Here is an 18270-nt window from a genome sequence, read left to right as displayed (position 1 = left end):
TACGTGGGAACATTTTGCCAGGTAGAAAATAGTCCGCCTGTAATAAATGATGTGAAAGCATGGCTGGCACATCTTGTGAAGCAGAACGTATTTTTCACAATACTCCTTACAGAAAATGGTCTTATCCATCACTGTTAAATAAATAAAAAAATAAAAGAATAAAAATAAACATTATGTACTCATCATGACTGATCTCACCCCCCAAAAAAGGCAGATGTGACATTGTAAAACTAATATATATATATATATATATATATATATATATATATATATATATATATATATATATATATATATATATATATATATATATATATATATATATATATAATGCTTATATAATATATAGTGATATAATATATAGTGACCCTCAGATAACAATCTGTTGTTTAGGTTACGTCATTAGGTGGCGATCGGTGATTTATCTTTGTGTTATGAATGACTCTTTCATTCACTCACTCAAAAGATTTATTAAAACACCGAGTCGTTCAGGACAGAAACACTTGCTAATTTGCGTGTGCAACTAGTTTTAATAACGCACGTCATTTTAATTGTAGATTCCAATGAACAAATATGAGTCAGTACATGGAAGCGAATCAGTGAATCGGTTCTTGGATTCAAAAACACGTTGGCTTACGAAGCAAACAAACATTTTCTTGCTAACCACAGTCAGCCAGCAGGTCAACATTACCTACAACTGTCCCAAGGACGGCCCACAGGTAAACAGAGAATAGCAGCATTAAAGCACTTTGCATATACGGTTGTATTAAAACAGTTTCCTCTAAAAAATTAGGTTCATCCAAAAAACACAGTCTGTTAACCGTTGACTGTATGGAGTGAAACACGTCGTTCTGGCTCAGGCAGGTTTTAGGCATTGTTAATCAACCTCAGTTACTACCTCTGTCTAAACATTTTCTTTTTTTTTGAATCATTTACTCAAATTTGCCAAGTTGTCTATTGAGAGCATGTTCAAAAATGTACTTTTAGCCCCTATTTTATTTTTTATTTTTTTCAGTTGTTCACTGATATGTCAAAGGGATGTGTGATAATTTCCTTTCCGTTTTAGTGTTATTTATATACTAGTGTTTATTAATATTTGGAGTTGGCTTTTGTTTTTATATGATCAGTATTCATTTTAATTTTAGGTAAATGTTTCGTCATTGTGTGTCGATTATTTTTACAAAATGTTTTTTTTTTTTTCAAATTCTTAAATTATTTTTAAACATATCTGTTTCACTTTAGTTTTTTATTTGTATTTTTAATCTTTTTAATTTTCCACTTATATTTTTTCAGTTAATTGCCAGTGCAACATTTGTAATTTTCACTTAAGCTTTTTAAAGTTTTTCATTTAATATTTATGTTTTATTTTATTTCAGCTTTATATATATATAGTTCATATATATATATTAATATAGTTCATGTAATTAATTTGGGGCAGTTGCTAAATCAAGACCTATGGCTACATTTCTGTATTTACAATGTTTTTGGTTTTGATATTCTTAAAAGAAATTGCCATTTTTCTTTAATTTATTTAATGTTATTCCAATAATTGTGCAGGCCATATTTGTACAGACATCTACTATATATCTTCTCCATCATCATGTTTCCCAATCATATGTCAGTCATCCACCCACTCTCAAGGAATCATGTGTCTCTCATTCTTGTATTCTGTATTTTCCCCTCAAATGTTATGTTTTAATAGTGTGACCCATAATGCACTGCTCTCATCATACCTAAAATATTGACATTCTCAGTCTAACCACAAATGAAATGAATGTGCATCCTCCTTTTACAGCTCTTCATGTGGCATTATCTCTGCTTTCCTTCTGGAGTGGGGGCCTTATGTTTACAGAAGAGGCCCAAGATGTTCCCGTGCCTTGCCTAAGGCTGTTGATTCAAATCCAAATACCATACTTCAGATACTTGTGCCGTTATATCATACAGCTAGTCTGTGTTGTGCATCTGTTGAAGCAAGCTGGCGGAATAGTGTATGCCACCTTACATAAAGGATCCTTCAAATTCACAAGCAGTCAACAACGACACATGAGTGCAGCTGTGATGAGAGAGAATGCCAGGTTCATTCACTAACTGTAAATATGCAGCATCACTCAGTTAATTCGAATATGTGAACTTTTACTCATGCTCATGTCATTCCAAACCTGTTTGACATTCTTTCTTACGTGGGACACCAAAGGAAATGTTTAGTAGAAAGTCCGAGCTGCTCTTTTCCATGCACTGAGAAGTGAATGGTGACCAAGAGCTGTCAAGCTCTGAAACAGACAAAAACACAATGTAAAGCACCCTAAAAATAATTAGTAAAAAAGTTTGATGTAGAAACAGCTTTCACTCAGAAATTGCTTGTAAATTTCACTAATAATTACAAAGAAACGGCATTGAATTAAAAATGTAAATTTTAAGTAGAAATAGTATTTTCTTATAAAACATACCCCAATAATCTTTGATTTATTTATAACGTTGATTTTTTACAGTTATGACTCTTTCTGAAGTATTTTTTGTGAGTAGATGATGATGTAGTTTTCCATTAATGTTATTTAGTGTTTCAGTTCAGGCAAAACTACAAAAGGCTAGTGAAAGCTTGATGGTTGAAGATCTGACCTGCTTACTCAAAGGTTGTAGGTTCAAAACCCGCAAGGTGCGATGGATGAACCAAGAGTTATGGCGATCACCTTTAGCCACTGTGTCCTTGAGCAAAATGCGTAACCCTTACTTTATTCTGGGGATTTTTTCCTGTTCTAAGCATGCTGGTAGTTCCTCTAGATAAGAAGGTGTCTGCCTAATGACAAATGGACTTTTAAGTACATTAGGTCCCTATGTCAAGCCTGGTGGAAATCTCTTCAGATGTGTTGAGGAAGAGCTGTCACCGTTCAGTCCCTCCAGCACATCCACCATGGTATGTATAACCTACATGTTGAAACGGTGCCCTGTTTGCTCAAAGCGTGCTCTGGAATGATTGTCCATTGAACAGATCATGAATTCAGTGTTCATTTTCAGCACGACAGCATTTTCTTGGTGTCTTTTCCTGCCAGTCGAGAGGATGGAATTGGTTTCGGCACCTGCAACTCATATACAGTATCTATGAGAAAAGACACTGTATTTTGGTTCTGGAGGTTTATTTAATCAAATTTTAAAGTTCATAAAGTTTTTTTTTTTTTAATTAATACTTTTTTTCTCTACATAATTGTACAGTATGTAATTTATTTGTAGTATCAGATGAGTACTTTTAAGTGAGTAAAACATTCTAAACAAATAATAGAAAATGTCTTATTCAGATGTCATACTTATAAACTTCAGTAGGCTAAGTGACTGCTAAAACTTTGCCATCCTAAAACAGGGTTAATATAATTCAACTTAAGTAAAAATATAAACCTTAAAGTTATTTTTTATTATTATTTGCAATTAAATGGTATTTAAAAAAAAAAAAAAAAATTTAAGTTATATTGCCTGTGCAACATTTTTAATTTTCATTGAATTTGATATTATTTACTAAAATAACTAAAACCAAAAAATATTCATTAAAAATATATAGACATATTTAAAAAGACAAAAACACAGATTTCTAAAAAGAATTCTAAAACTTTAACTAAAATGAAAATGCAGATAGAAAATACAAAAATACAAATTCACTTAAATGCAAACATTAAAAAAAAAAATGTTTTACTGTACCTCAATGATACTAAAATAAAAAGATCCAAAAACATTCTTTTTTTATTTAGCTAAATGGCACATTTTCATCTCCCCCATTTCTATTCATGAATTGTCAGATGAAGTTTAAATTAAGAAATAAAGTCACACAGAAAGATGAAATGTATATTTATGTTATAAAGGTTTATTATTGCACATATAAGTAGAAATATGTCATTTCTATACCAATAGAGGCACCAAATGGAATTGGAAAATTAATGATAAGTTTCTCTGTATAATGTAGTTGGGTTCAGATCTTGAGGTTTTCATCTTTGCATAATATATCCATTACTATGCACCAGAGGGCTCTTCGGTATGAGTCTGCTTGTTCAATTTGTGATGTGGTAATGAGATCATGAACTCCTTCTATTCGTATTCTTCATGAATCTGAAATATTTCAACATTTCAACATTACAGTCTCACTCTGTAAAGTGTTTTCAAATCATGAAAATCTTCAAATTTGACCATCATCTCTGTTCTGCAGTGCTTGACAACAGTCCAGAGTGAATTCCCTTTTTATATCCATTGGCCTATGGCTTCCCCTCCTTTCTGTGCTCACACTAATCAGGGATCGGTTTGATTGAAGGGCGTGGTCGTTCTGTTTTTGACACGATGAAAACAGTCTAAACACTTCATTGTGACTAAACAGAAGAGAGATTTTTTCCAAGAGATGATATTGACGTCAAAAACAGTCACTTCAGTAAAAGGTTGTAAGTAACAAATTATTATTATTATTATTATTATTATTATTATTATTATTATAGAGCAAGTGATATGGATTGAGGAAGGCAGTGTTGATGTTTAAACAGCTGTATAATTTGGCGCAGTAGGTTTTTCTTTGTTAGACTGGAGAAAGCTATAGGCTACTGAATAAAGGTTGTAGGTGTGGCAAATCTGAGTATGGTGAATGTTTTATTTTGAATGTAATGCTTTCTCTGGTTTAATCATGTCGAAGTCAAGTTCAGCGTCCCAGTGACAATTTTTGTTCCTTTATAACACTAGTTAACATATTGTCACACATTAGTACATTTTACATCTTAAATCTAAATTCATTCTTGCACTTTTCTTTGTTAATGTGAATTTGTATAACTGAATGTTAGTGCATTTCGATTCCACCTAACGATTCCTACATTTACATTTTAATGTGATTTTAAATCACTTACGTGCAAGAAGGGAAAAATCTTGTGTACTGTTTTGAGTGTTGCACATACAATACATCTTAATCATGAGCACAGAGAACCATGGTCCCAATGCGGATTCCTGTCTGTCCTCGAACAGTTCTGTGCATTTCCACTGCAGAAAAGGTAGTTCCAGTACGACAGTAACTGGAAATGTTCCCTTTCGAGCATTCACTCAACATTGCGAAGCATTCGCTGTGGGAACAGTACACAGTCCTGCCGTGAGAGCAGTGATGATCAGCCTGAACCAAGGGCTCAGACCACACCAAGCATGGGGTAGAACGACAAACAATTCCCAACTAATAGTGATGCCGCTAGGAAAACCCACTGCTGATAGCCGGAGCTCAGGCGTACCAAATTAGCATATCTGGCCAGAATAAACAAGCAGCTGCACTGAATACAGGGCAGACACAACAACAGTAAGCATGGCAGTGCCGTGCAACCTTATGCGAGCCAGGGACAGGAACTTCAGGCCCTTACACTAACCCTAACCAAAACAAAACAAAAGACAGACTAAATTAATATGCAAATTTATTCTCTGACAGCAGGTGGTGCTTGATGGAACAGCAGCGATATAGTGTTGTAAGCAATATACCACTGTAAACAAAGCAGCTGTGCTTATAAACACTACTTGCATTATATTTGGAGGTAAGAGGAAAAGAAAATGCCATCGAAACATTTCTGAATACAGTCAGTTCCCCTCAGAGATACATATAAACTCCCACATATTTGTCTTCCTATATTTCGAGCATTGCAAACAGTGAGCTTGATCTGCCTGCTACAGTATTTTCTTCTCTTTGCAGACTCCATAAAAATTCCACACAAATTACATTTTGGGAAATGATTACAATGCAGCATCTCTAGAACTTTCTGACACTGCTGATTTAAAACAAGCAGGCAGTTTTTCGAGCCCTTGGTTGCCATCTGAACTCACTGTTCTTGTTTTGGGTTGGCACGTAAATCGTGACAGCATTAGCACTGCATTACCGCGCATGCCCCCTTCTGCACTGATCGCCTATGACTGACTGTATTTGTGGCCTGACTGCATGAACAGAACTGTGGTTCGGGACGAATATGTACCGTTACACCCTTATGTATGTTAGGGCTGTCAAGTAATTGAAAATCACTGAATGGCTCACTCGATTTGTTAAAAAAAACGCAGATTCATTTAGTAAATCTTTCTCGTGTGATATTGCTAAATTATATGATATGATATAAATATAAGACAAAACTAAATGTTTTTAGGCTAAAAAAATGTTTCTGTGAATTCAGGGGGTGTACTTTTTTTAACTAAAAGCGGAAAACTTTTTATGGGTTTTGGCTGTTCATTTACACAACAATTGCTATTTGGGAAACATTTTTGAGAAAATGGTGACGTCATGCATCAGGCATGTAGTGACATCACCGACTACTGACCGGCATATATAATACAAGGTTTTTAGCCGTTTCCGCAGATCCATGTGAGTGGGGAACATTTTGACAATGTTGTCATCCATACACAAAACTTTTCAAAAGTGCAAATTTTAGTACATTGCTGTTGTTTAAACGCACCCTCATTGAGACAGGCTGTCTGATAATCAGTGCGAGAGGAATTGCAAAGAAATTGATCGTGCCTGCACGCAGTGTGCGCTAAGACAAAAACTGTTTGTGCTGTAAGTGAACCCTCTGAAGCATAAAGTGCACTGAGATGTGGTCTCAGGAGGAGAAGTTGCTCCTCTCGTTAAAACAGCAAATGAAACTGCAAATTCACTGATCACATTCACCTTCCCATGCTCCAGTTATTTAATCACAGAGAACTAGCCTCATAATGAAACTCCGCATGATACAATCGATTTGCCACCTTACTGCAAATCACATCAACAAGAGACCTCTTTATTTCTTCCTTTTTTTTTTTCTTCTCAGCTAGCATCTTATGTGGGTTTGGTTTCAAACGGTTCGCTCATTAGGAGTGGTGAGTCACACCGTTGCTTTGATGCACATGAGAGATGTGTTGTTCAGTTGGTGCAGATGAGTGTGGCTGGTTTGGTGGATGGAACAATAGAACAGACAGGTGCTCTCCTCTCAACTGCACTCCTGGCACTCATTGCCTGGCAGATCTGCCTCAGTCTCACACAGGCTGCATCTCAATGCCTCCCCCACCAGGCCTTTCTATGGCCTCTCAGGTGGTCAGGCAGAACCAATAAATCTGCCTGAGCATTTATGCACTGCTGTTTTGTTGGCCTGATTTTTTTTTTTTTTTTTTTTTTTTTTTTTTTTTTAAGATGTTTTTTTTTTTTTTTTTTTTTTTTTTAAGATGTTTTAGTTGTAATTTAGGTGTTTTTTTTAGTTATGTTTTTGACAAAAATAAAAAGTCTGTCATTAATTACTCATCCTCATTTTATTTCAAGAATTTTTAAAGAATGAACATGCTCTTCTTTTCTGTATTCCTTAAAATTCAAATATGTTTTGCAAAAACAAAAAGTCAAATATCATTTTGATTATGGTTACCCACCTTTTTTTACTCCCAAAAACTATTTGTATCATATATATATATATATATATATATATATATATATATATATATATATATATATATATATATATATATATATATATATATATATAAAAGTAGCATAATATATAATAAAAATTCCGTTTATTTAAAGAAAAATAAACCAAAACATTATTCGAGTTTAGTGAGGGAGTTAGTTGCGAAATCTGCTATGAAAAATTAATTGTTGTTTTTTGTGAATCCTTTTTACTTCTTTCAAAAGAACTGATTTATAAGAGTCGTTTGATCATGAAATAATTACATTAATAATTCATTTCTTATTTTAATTCATGGCCAAAATAAATAGTAAAAAGTTTCCTTTTGTGTTCTGTAGAATAAAGTAAGCCATACAGTTTTGAAACAAAATAAGACTTTTTTTCTGCTGAACTATTCCTTTAAAGAGTATTACAAACTAGATGCAAATTGGAGCTTGAATAATGTTTGAATATATTTTAAGATGATTGAATTGCTGGTGTGTATACCTTTATTTATGTGCCCTCTTTTTCAGAACAGGTGATTAAAATCAGCAGTATCTACAACGTCCCAAAAAGCCTTGATTGTCACCTTGTGTTATTTTAACCTGAAAGAAAACTTTTATTTCTTTCAGTGTCTACAGTGGCCTTTGGTTTCATGTTTTTATGCCATTTCACAACAGAGTGCCACTCGCTTGTGTTTTCTGATGCACTTGAAATGAATGTTTCCTGTTGAATTAATTGATTGATGGATCTTTTGATTGTAGAATCACAGTTGCCTCACATACTCAAGTCTGGCAGAAACTGATGAATTAGTAAGTAATTAGCCTTGGAAATTTAATCTACAACATAGTTATAATTTTCAGAGCAAACTCAACTGACTCATACTCTTCATTCAGATGTCTTAAGCCTGGGCATCACTGGATACTTAAATGTGACGCAGCTAATCAGTGGCCAACCACTTTGTGCTTTAATTTAGATTCACCGTGGGCTGAAAAGTGTGTTACAAGTGTTCACAGCTGTGAGCTGCATGTGCCTGGGTCCCTGTTGAAACAAGCTTGGCCTTTCTGAACCCAGCAGAAGCTGAAGCTGAAGTTATCAGCTGCTTGTCTAATCAGACCCCTTCTATGACCTCCCGTGCTACTGTTATTGAGTCGTTAAAAAAGAGAGATCCGGCTCTAGATGTGCATGTATTGCCAACATGACTCAGTGGCTAACATGAATGTCTTGAATTTCCTGTCCAGGCTGACGTCTGTGTTTATAAGTATGGATGGAATGCATTGGTTCATCGCTAATATAAAGATAACCTTGTGTTTCCAGGCAGCAGTTGGTGATTTTTGAAGTCACATTTCAGTTGAAACCAAAGAGGTCTGTAATACCTAGAGGAAGATTTCTAGTTATGTCAATGGCAGTTGCTTGGTTGAATAGAACATTTTGATTAAAAATTGAGGAATGGTCACTTTAACGCCTTTCATAGTTCTCCAAAAACAGGTATTGCTAAAACATTGAATAATGCGATATTTGCAAGATAAGTATGTTATGTGCAAAAAAATCTATTTTGCAAGAATACACAGCTAAGTTTGAATAAATGTCAATGGAGAAACCATGTTATGTAGTTACTGCTACACCAAGGGCTAACAGTACCATGCTATCTAGCCAAACCCAGTCCACTTGGTTGAAACCACTTTGACATCAAAGTCCTGAACTGATTATCTTAATTTTGTGTGAATGATTTTACCTGGAGCTGTGAAAATAAATAAATAAATAAATGCATTAGGCCTGACGTGCTAAACTAAGCTGTACTTTTTACTTTTGCATTTCTCCATCTGAGTGTTATAAAACATCTCTGTATATCTGGAGCAGTTTATGTAAAACCAAAATGCATTCTAGAGTATGAAATGGAGCAGTTTAGACATCACTGAGTGAATATGGAGGATATTAAAGCCATTCTGTTTAAAAAAGAGAGAGAGATAACGGATTTCGGTGACCTTTAACGCTGCCTTATCAGATTTGGTGAGTATTGTATATGTCTGTTATTGTTCACCTTAGATCAAAATGCTTTCTACAGTATGAAGCAGAAGAATTTAGACATCACAAGAGTGAATTCAGAGGACATTAAAGCCATTCTGTGTGAAAGAGAGGAGGAAAACAAATTTTAGTAGCTTCTAATGCTGCCTTGTCAAATTTGGTGACCCTGCTGTATGTCTGTAGCTGTTTATATAAAACAAAAATGCTTTCTAAACTATGAAACAAAGGAGTTTAGACATTACCAGGGTAAATCTAGACATTAAGAGTGAGTGCTTGTGAATAACCCATTATAGTTAATGTTCCCTCTGTGCTCATTTAGCTTACGTTATTTTGCACTGGGAAATGAAATTCGCTGTTGGAGTTAGATATATTATGATGACGCAGTCATTGAGGATTGTAATTTAAGAATATTTTAGTGCATATAAAAAAGTGAATGTTGCATGTGATGATGAAATAACATAAAACTCTACTTTTTAGAAAACTACCTGCTTGATGCTGTTGGCCATCGCAGCCCACGTCTGCCGCTTCCTTTCAGTAGAAGGAATTTGCTCCGTGATTTTGCCCATCGACTGAACAAGTTAAGGCAGGTGAGGCTGAAGTGTGTTTGTAAGGTGAATTAATTTGCTCTTCATTCCATTGAATATTCCTGACGTGCTGCGTTTTTCTCTGACGAACACCTCAGAGGTCACATAAACATACGTAACCGCTCCGCACGCCATATCTAGCTGATAATCACAGGGAGACTGTGAAAATAACAGGGTTTCTGCTGTCACGACTCTTGTGTGGATAATCAGAGTCAGTACTTGAACGTCCATCAGCACACACAGTCATCTGCTCATAAAAGTCTGCTGTGTAAAAAAAAACAAAAACAAGCATGATTAAAGCAGTGTCATGTGGTGCAAGTCTGCAATTAAGAGGTACGGTTTGCTATGTTTATTTGGGGCTTTTCAGTCACAAGTTCATGTTCAGTTCGAGGTTTATGTGGTTTCCCAGATGAAGGAGATACTATTTAACAAGCAACCAACACTTTTTATTGCTATGACAATACTTTTAATATTTTTTAGTGATATTTATTAGTTGACAAGTGTTATCAAGTTTATACCTTTTTATATACTGTATTGTCAAAAATAAGCACTTTTTAATTCATTCATTTATTCATTTATCTGTTCATTTATGTTCACTTTGTTCATTTTTATGTGTATTTTTCTGTCCTTAACAGTCACTTTTCTTTTTGGACCATTAATCAGCAAATCCTTGGTAAGCATTGTAGGTATAAAGGTCACAGTGCTCACTATAAAAACTCCTTGCTCATTTCAAGTGGATTTCAGTTTGAACGTAACATTGTTTTTCCATCCATTTCCGGAGAACATTTATGAACATAATAGATGGCTGTTATTGTGTTGACAGGATAATCAGCCAATTACAGCAATGTGAATGTCAAATTCACACGACACTTTAGGACCCTTTGAGAACAAAACAAGCTTGTGGAAAGCAAAGCTCTGATAATGGTTGCAAATTTAATACATTGTACAGAAATTTATATATTATTTGATTAAATTTTTATTTTTGGCATTGATTGTTTCATGAAGAACCTTTTGCATCCATGGAATTGTTCCGTTCTACAAAAGATTCTTTATAGTGAAAAAAGGTTCTTTAATTTATCAAAACATACTTTACACTAAGAAAATATGGTTCTTTTAAGAAATGTTGACTGAAAGTTTCTCCGGGGAACCAAAAATTGTTCTTCTGAGGCAGTGTTTCGGAACCCTGGTCCTGGGCGCCCCCCAACACTGCACATTTTGTATTTCTCCCTTATCTGACACACCCATTTCAGTTCCTGGAGTTTCTTTTAATGAGCTAATGAGTTGAATCAGGTGTGTTTGATTAGGGAGACACACAAAATGTGCAGTTATGGGGGGCGCTCAGGACCAGGGTTGAGAAACACTGTTCTAAGGCATTGCTGCAAAATCATATTTTTAAGAATGTATTGCCGACTTTATTTACATATTTTAGGCAGCACTGTCTTGTTGACTCCTCATAAGAAATGTCACTGACTCAAAGTCATAAAAGTACTAGTGGTCTGATCTATTCCTGCAGCATTTGTTCTTTTAGTCCTTTTGCTCCAAAGCATTTTCCTTTAAAACTCGTGTTTTCAGCTGGTGCCAGAGGGGCATCTAGAGGCCCTGGCGGTTGCCTGCTATTGGTTTTGCAATGAATCTGGAAATCTATAAACCCCAAAAGCACAAATGAGGGAAAATATCAACACTGAGGTTTCTTATAATCCCCTTGGGAAGTCACCAACCAATCATGTTGTCTTGAAAATAGGAGTGAGTCCGCTGCACAGCCAGAGAAATGACACTCTGGTTATTCATAAATCTGTGGAATGTTGTCATCTGTTGCCACATGGCCTAAAATATGGGCGAAATTCTTAAAATATGGGCCACTGGAGATTTGATGGAATATAAATGTAAACCCCAAACAGTATTTAAGCCCTGAGATATTTCAAAAATGTTTCTGTATAAATGTGTCTTGCAGAAATACTGCCAACAGGAAAAATCTACTGGTAGACACACAATGGAGCTTTGTAAGATCAGCAAAATGGTATGCTTACTGAACGCTTGTTAGCATTAGTGTTATTGCTAGCTTCTTGAAGTGACCTAATCACTTTGAAAGTCAGCAACAAATGCTTGTAATAGTAATCATTTACCAACGTTGCTAGTCAGGGAACACTTTTGGTCCACCGAGCAGATGGACTCAAACTGAGAGATGCCAGTTAAAGACATGAGTTTGATCAGTCAGCACAATCTCCTGATGGGACGTCTGTGATGCCAAATGTATCAGATCTTACTCCACTGATGTGCTTTCTTCAAAACAGGCTTCTCATAAATTTGGTTTCTTTTCTTTCATTTCACCCACTTTTCCCTGAAATGTCTTTTGTTGTTGTTGTTGTTGTTGTGTTTTTAATATTTAGGAAGTTTTGCTGGAGAACAAGGCAAAGACATCCAATAAAAAAATATTTGCAATGTACCTTTTCCAAGTTGTGGTTCTCTAAAGAGGCCTGAAAGGGTGTAGTGATCTCCTCTTGTTGTAGTGATATCTTGATCTTCAGTTTTGGAATCATAAACAGCTTGCTTCGTGCAAAAAGACAGCATCTCAGCACCTTTCGGGTACGGAAGTCATGTACAACAACCCTTAATCATATTAGAAACTGCTTGGAGAACAAAGTGAGAACTTTGATTCATTGTCTCTTTTTGAGTCTGACAGCCTTAGCTAATGCAAAACCCAAGGCTGATGAGTTAGTTGCCATCGAGGGCATTAAGTTAGATTTATAAGGATGGGTTAGGTGTATTAGGACGCAGACAGAACTGGAGTGTGAGGTAAGGAGATAATGTGGAACACCTGCCTATGCTTTCTGGAATGTCGGGAATCTGTCCGAGAAATGAAATGGAATAGGGATATTGAGTCAAAGATAAAGGCATTGCTGGAATGTTTTAACAAGTTGTGTTGCTGGGGTGTTTTTTATTCATCTTTTGTGCTTTTTTTTAGAGGCAGATTAATGTTACATAAGTGTCTGTATCTCAAGGTTTAGTGTGGGATGAGGCTGGTTGGAAGTGCTGGAGGTTAAATGCCATTTGAGCATGAAAATATTGCGCAAACATTCACTATTATATTCCAATCTCTCATCTGCTTTCTTAATGATTGATGTTGGAGTATTGCAAAAACCCACTGTAGGAGTATTGCCAGATTGCCCCTTTCTTCACTTATGATTTATAAACTAACCAATGCTTCAGTGTCACCCAGTATATTCAGACATGTCTCTCTTAACACTAGTTGGCTGAAGCTTCATAATCTTTGCTTATAATAGAGTAAATAATAACACAATAGCACCATTTCCACATTAATCTGTGGAATGCTGCTTAGCAAATGCTTTGACTTTTTCAAGTTAAAGTCTCCTGCTCTGGCTTGTTGTGATTGAACTTTATTATTATTATTATTATTATTATTATTATTAACAATCTGGCATATACATTTGTATTTTTAATGCATATTAAAATGCAGTGTAATCTTTTGATGGGTATTTGTTTTTCAAATTAACCCTCTTTCTTGTTTATACTTATGCATAGATATCACTAATAATAAGACGACTAAGATATACTTTGTGAAAAGTAACAAACCTGATCTGTGTTGTATGGAGGTATGTCAATATTTTTAGATTTAACAAGATTCTTCCTACTTGAGGTGCTGTCATTTCATGGCAGATTGTGGGGGTTGGTGAATGGATCATTGTGAATGTGTCTATATGGCTGACAGCTGTAGGTAATACAATATGTGAAGAATAATTGTCTTCTAGGGCTTAAAAAAAATATTTTTTTTAAATAAAAAAAATACTAGAACCAGAAAGTTTTTGTGATGTTTGGCTCTGTTAACAATTCCTCAGTCCCTGCATTTTTCTGCAGACAGAACATTTGGGGAAATTCAGTAAGAATGAATTGTGTCGCTTTTTAAAGCAAGTGTTCTAGCACCCGATTCACAAAAGAAATGATGCAATTCAGTAAATGTGTTTCCATCTTGTGCACATCTCATCTTACTGAATTAAAAGCGGCTCTTCCTCAAGTGAGCACACGTTTTTTTATGCACATTTTGGTGATTGTATTTGCAGCTTGGTGATTACTTCAGGAATTCTTATGCAATATCCCAAAATTCACATAAAAATACATTAATTGAAACCCAGCTAATAAATTTTCTGACAGTAAATGACGTATGAGCCAATTCTTTTTAAAGGAATAGTTCACCTTCAGGTTGTCCAAGATATAGATGAGTTTGTTTCTTCATCTGAACAGATTTGAAGTAGCATTACATCACTTGCTAACTCTCATTCTAACGGCACCCATTCACTGCAGAGAATCCACTGGTGAGCAAGTGATGTAATACAAAATTTCTCCAAATCTGTTCCTATAAAGAACAAACTCATCTACATCTCGCATGGTCCAAGACTGAGTACATTTTTTTTTAGCCAATTTTCATTTTTTTAGAGAACATTCCCTTTAATGAATTGGTCAAAATGACTCCAACAAATCCAAAATTATTTTGGTCAGTTGGTCTTACTGTTTGACAAATTCATTTTTGAAAGCATAAATATGACATTAACTCTCAATATACGAGTTCTCTGATCTGATTTAAAATCTTTCAATCTGTGTCAGAATTAACTGACAACTGGACATGAGCAGCACTTTAAGTTATGATCTTTGGGCGTTCAGAATGCTGAACAGGTCATTTAATGATTGATCTTCTCCATGAGAGGAGCACTACAGAAGCACAACTATGTGGCATTCAGTTGATGTGCGTTATTGTACTTCTAAAGGAGAGAAAGCTCCTTGTCTTCTCAGTAAGGGCGGATCAAAATCTAACATAGAGTATCCAAGAAACAGGGCTGCTTTTCAGCGCTGGAGCAAAGAGATCAGAAGAGAGCCTCTTTGGCTGAGCTACATGAAGATCCAGCTGTGTTTAATCCGGACCCCCACAGTTCGAAGAAGGGTCACCACACCTCCAGGGCTCCACCGCTGCAAATAAAGATATCCATTCACACACTCCTGCCTATCACTCAGCCTGCTGCTGCTTTTCATCTGCTGCCCTTGTGGTGATCTCCATGTAGTACAGACTGGTGGTGACATAAACCCTCTCTTTTTGAGAAGGTTTTGCTTTTTTCTTGCTCGAGTGCCTTTGAAGATTATGAAGACTCAGAGTCAATTTTGGCAGCACCCATGGTAATGCTGAGCCTGCTTTGGCTGATGTTCAGTGTTTCTTTATGTGAATTATTTTGTTGGTAATGAATTATGAGGTTTATTACCATGCCTAATAATATCAAATGAGGATTTAAAAAAGAAAACGTCATTTTTGACGTAAATGCACTAAAATAGTGGGTATTTTGCTTTTAGAATCAAGTTATGTTTTGGCTAAAGAGAGATATTGTGGCTTATTCTTTCTGCTTTTAACTTAAACAAACCCCTAACCCCAAAATATTAAACTCTGGCTGGTCACTCATTCTAAAAAAAAAATATTTTTTAAGCTTTTAAATATAACAAAGATTATTGGAGTGTGTTTACAAGTGTGTCTTTGTACTTCAAAAATTACATGTTCAATTTGATGTTATATGCTGTTTCTTTGTAATTTATTTAAAAATCTACTTTTTTTTTCAGTGTACGAACATATATATATTAAATTGTGCAGTTTCTAACCATTTCTGTAACCATATCAGAATATCATAGAAAGTGGTCTCTTTTTGCTTGGGCTAGTATGCAACCACCTTATACCCTAGTAACAGTAAAGTATGGTAAAAAATGGGAAAAGATACTCAAAACACTGTAATCATTGTGGTGGGAAGTTTTATATATACAGGTGAAAATCATTCACTTTTTTTTTCATAAAACAACCTTTTATGTAAACAATTCTAGTTTAAAGGTTTGGGATTTCTTCAGGTGTATAAAGTATCAGTATGGAACTTGGGTGTGCAAGTTTCAAAGTTATTTCTTGTTATTTATTTATTTATTTATTAAATCAGAAACATTACATCGCTAATGAGGCTTTTATTTTTAGACCAATGTAAAATGAGTACCTTCTCTGAGTAATGTGAAAGCATTGTTGAAAGTGGCTGCAGGCAGAATGGAAGAGTGTTTTGTGAATGAAGGGGATCCTTCGCTCTCTCCCTCTTCTTTCCTCTCTCTGTCTCTAGATGGGGTCAGCAGCAGTCTGTGTTGATTTGTGACCGTTGCTTCCTCTAGGGTGAACGAGGACAGTGATGAACAAGCAAGCTGATGGATGTTTCTCAAACACAGAAGGAAATGCAGGGGTAATTTAGGACAAGAAAACATCAGTATTGGAGTTTTTATATGAGGTACATTAACAGATAAATGTAAACAACAGGGGGAAGGTGCATGTGTCAGAAACATGGATAAACCAATGTCTTAATCCAAAGTTTTATAAGCAATCTTTTTAATAAATGCTTAAATTGTGATGGTTTCATAAATATTTTTATAATTTATTTTTACTTAATTCTGTATACATTTTAAGATGACTTTTGAGCTATTCTAAAAGATTTATTTTTATGAATGTAGTTTTTAAAAATGTAGTTTTTTATAAATTGTTTTAAACATATTATTAGACGTTTAAACTACCTTTTTTATATAAATGTTTATATATCTATATAAACATTTCTTTAATAAAAGTTTTAGAAGGTTTTTTTCTTTCTTTTTTTTTCATTGTACTATTCCATTTCTACCTAGAAATAAACATTGTGGCCATTAAATATTTGCTTGGTTATCTCTAAAAAGGTGCTCTTGAATTTAGTTCCAGATCATTAGATGTGATGCTATGGTTCCCTGGAAAACAATTTTAAAGAGATACTCCACCCCAAAATGAAAATTTTGTCATTAATCACTTACCCCCAAGTCGTTCCAAACCCGTAAAAGCATATAACCCAGATTGCACGTCTGATGGCAGGTGGAGTATTCTGACAACGACTTTTATACCTTTTATGGACCTTGACACTGTTATTTACTTGGCAGTCTATGGGACAGTCACAGGTCTCCCGGTTTTCATCCAAAATATCTTAAATTGTGTTCCAAAGACGAACTGAGTTTTTACTGGTTTGGAACGACATGGGGGTAAGTGATTAATGACAAAAATTTTCATTTTGGGGTGGAGTATCCCTTCAAGTACCTTCAAAACGCTGTCTCATTGACTTATCCCCTAGGGTTTGGACACAGCCGCAGAACTTCCCAGGTGATCCGGACAGTTCTTCCAAAGGCAAAAGCTATGGTAAAATAAAATATCTTCTTTTCTTTCCTATTCCATCCATTCCTTTTGTTTTAAAAAGTATCTATATGTCTTTCTGAGGGTTTGACGGTGGTATAACCTGGATTGCATCCAGCCCGTTGAACTGAGGGGCAGAGCTATACAATGAGACACACATTCTCCTTCACAATTAAAGCCAGCCCAGGCCATTTACATCCAAATATGCTGTATGCAGACCTTGTTTACACAACAGTATCTCTCTCTCTCTCTCACTCTCTTCCTATCTCTCTCACCCTTTCCCTTTAGCTGTAACTCCTCCTCCAAACCATCATTCTAACAACTATACATTCTTCCTCCCCTTCCACTCTTACTCTGAATGACTTAGTCACTGCATGCTGAGGCTTCCCGTTGCCTATGGGGATTTTGGGGAATTTGTGATGACAGCACCTCTCCCTCTGCGGAGGAGTTGCCTTGAATATCCAAGGAGAAGAGGCAAAAGAGACGCTCAGAAAGGCTGATCGCGTCCAGATTTAATGGGACCTTAAACTCTTTTCACTCTCCTCATCATGACCATGGTAGTGGTTGGAATTCCCAGCACATTCTGAAGAACTCTAAGGTGAGATGGCCCTCATTGTTTTAATATGCAGAAATCAGTCTGTAGGGCAGAGACGTCAGCTTCAGTGCTGACCTGCTGGAGATTCTTCAGTGCAGGTGGATGATGGAAGTTCATGACAGAGAAAGCTGGAAAAACACATAGCTTGAAATCGCTTTGGATGAAAGTGTCTGCCAAAAGAATACATTTAAAATTTAATGTGCTTCTAAATGTGAAAGTGAAATGTCAGGACTCGCTGGCAAATGTTACATATGCTTTCAACATCTTTGGACGGGTAGTTTATATGTTCTGTGGTGTGACATTCTGCATTTACTGCATCTAAAACTATTTTAAATAGCATTTTGTTAGTCGTTTTATAATTATTTATGCATGCAGTTTGACCTATTCATGGAAAGACTACATAACGGAAGCCTGTTAATAAAAATAAGCAATTACTTCTTTATTTCCCATAGTTGC

The 18270-nt window shown here is 35.4% G+C and overlaps 1 protein-coding gene across 4 annotated transcripts in view; it reads left to right on the top strand.

The window, feature by feature from the left end:
• Positions 1-704: 704 nt before the first annotated feature.
• LOC109104380 (stAR-related lipid transfer protein 13-like) overlaps positions 705-18270 on the top strand; it is an 88481-nt gene continuing 70915 nt past the window's right edge. For 2 of the 4 annotated variants that reach the window (XM_042771419.1, XM_042771416.1), the window contains exon 1: positions 17569-17817. The gene's annotated coding sequence lies outside the window, so the exon portion shown is untranslated. Of the gene's footprint in view, positions 720-9887; positions 9998-16189; positions 16258-16283; positions 16303-17160; positions 17226-17568; positions 17818-18270 lie in introns of those variants that run through there. The other 2 variants (XM_042771418.1, XM_042771417.1) reach the window with 2 other exon arrangements.

The sequence above is a fragment of the Cyprinus carpio genome, chromosome A15 (assembly GCF_018340385.1).
Source record: "Cyprinus carpio isolate SPL01 chromosome A15, ASM1834038v1, whole genome shotgun sequence".
Taxonomy (NCBI): Eukaryota; Metazoa; Chordata; class Actinopteri; order Cypriniformes; family Cyprinidae; genus Cyprinus; species Cyprinus carpio.
The sequence above is the reverse complement of the archived record's forward strand: the minus strand, read 5'-3'. Positions and strand labels throughout refer to the sequence as shown.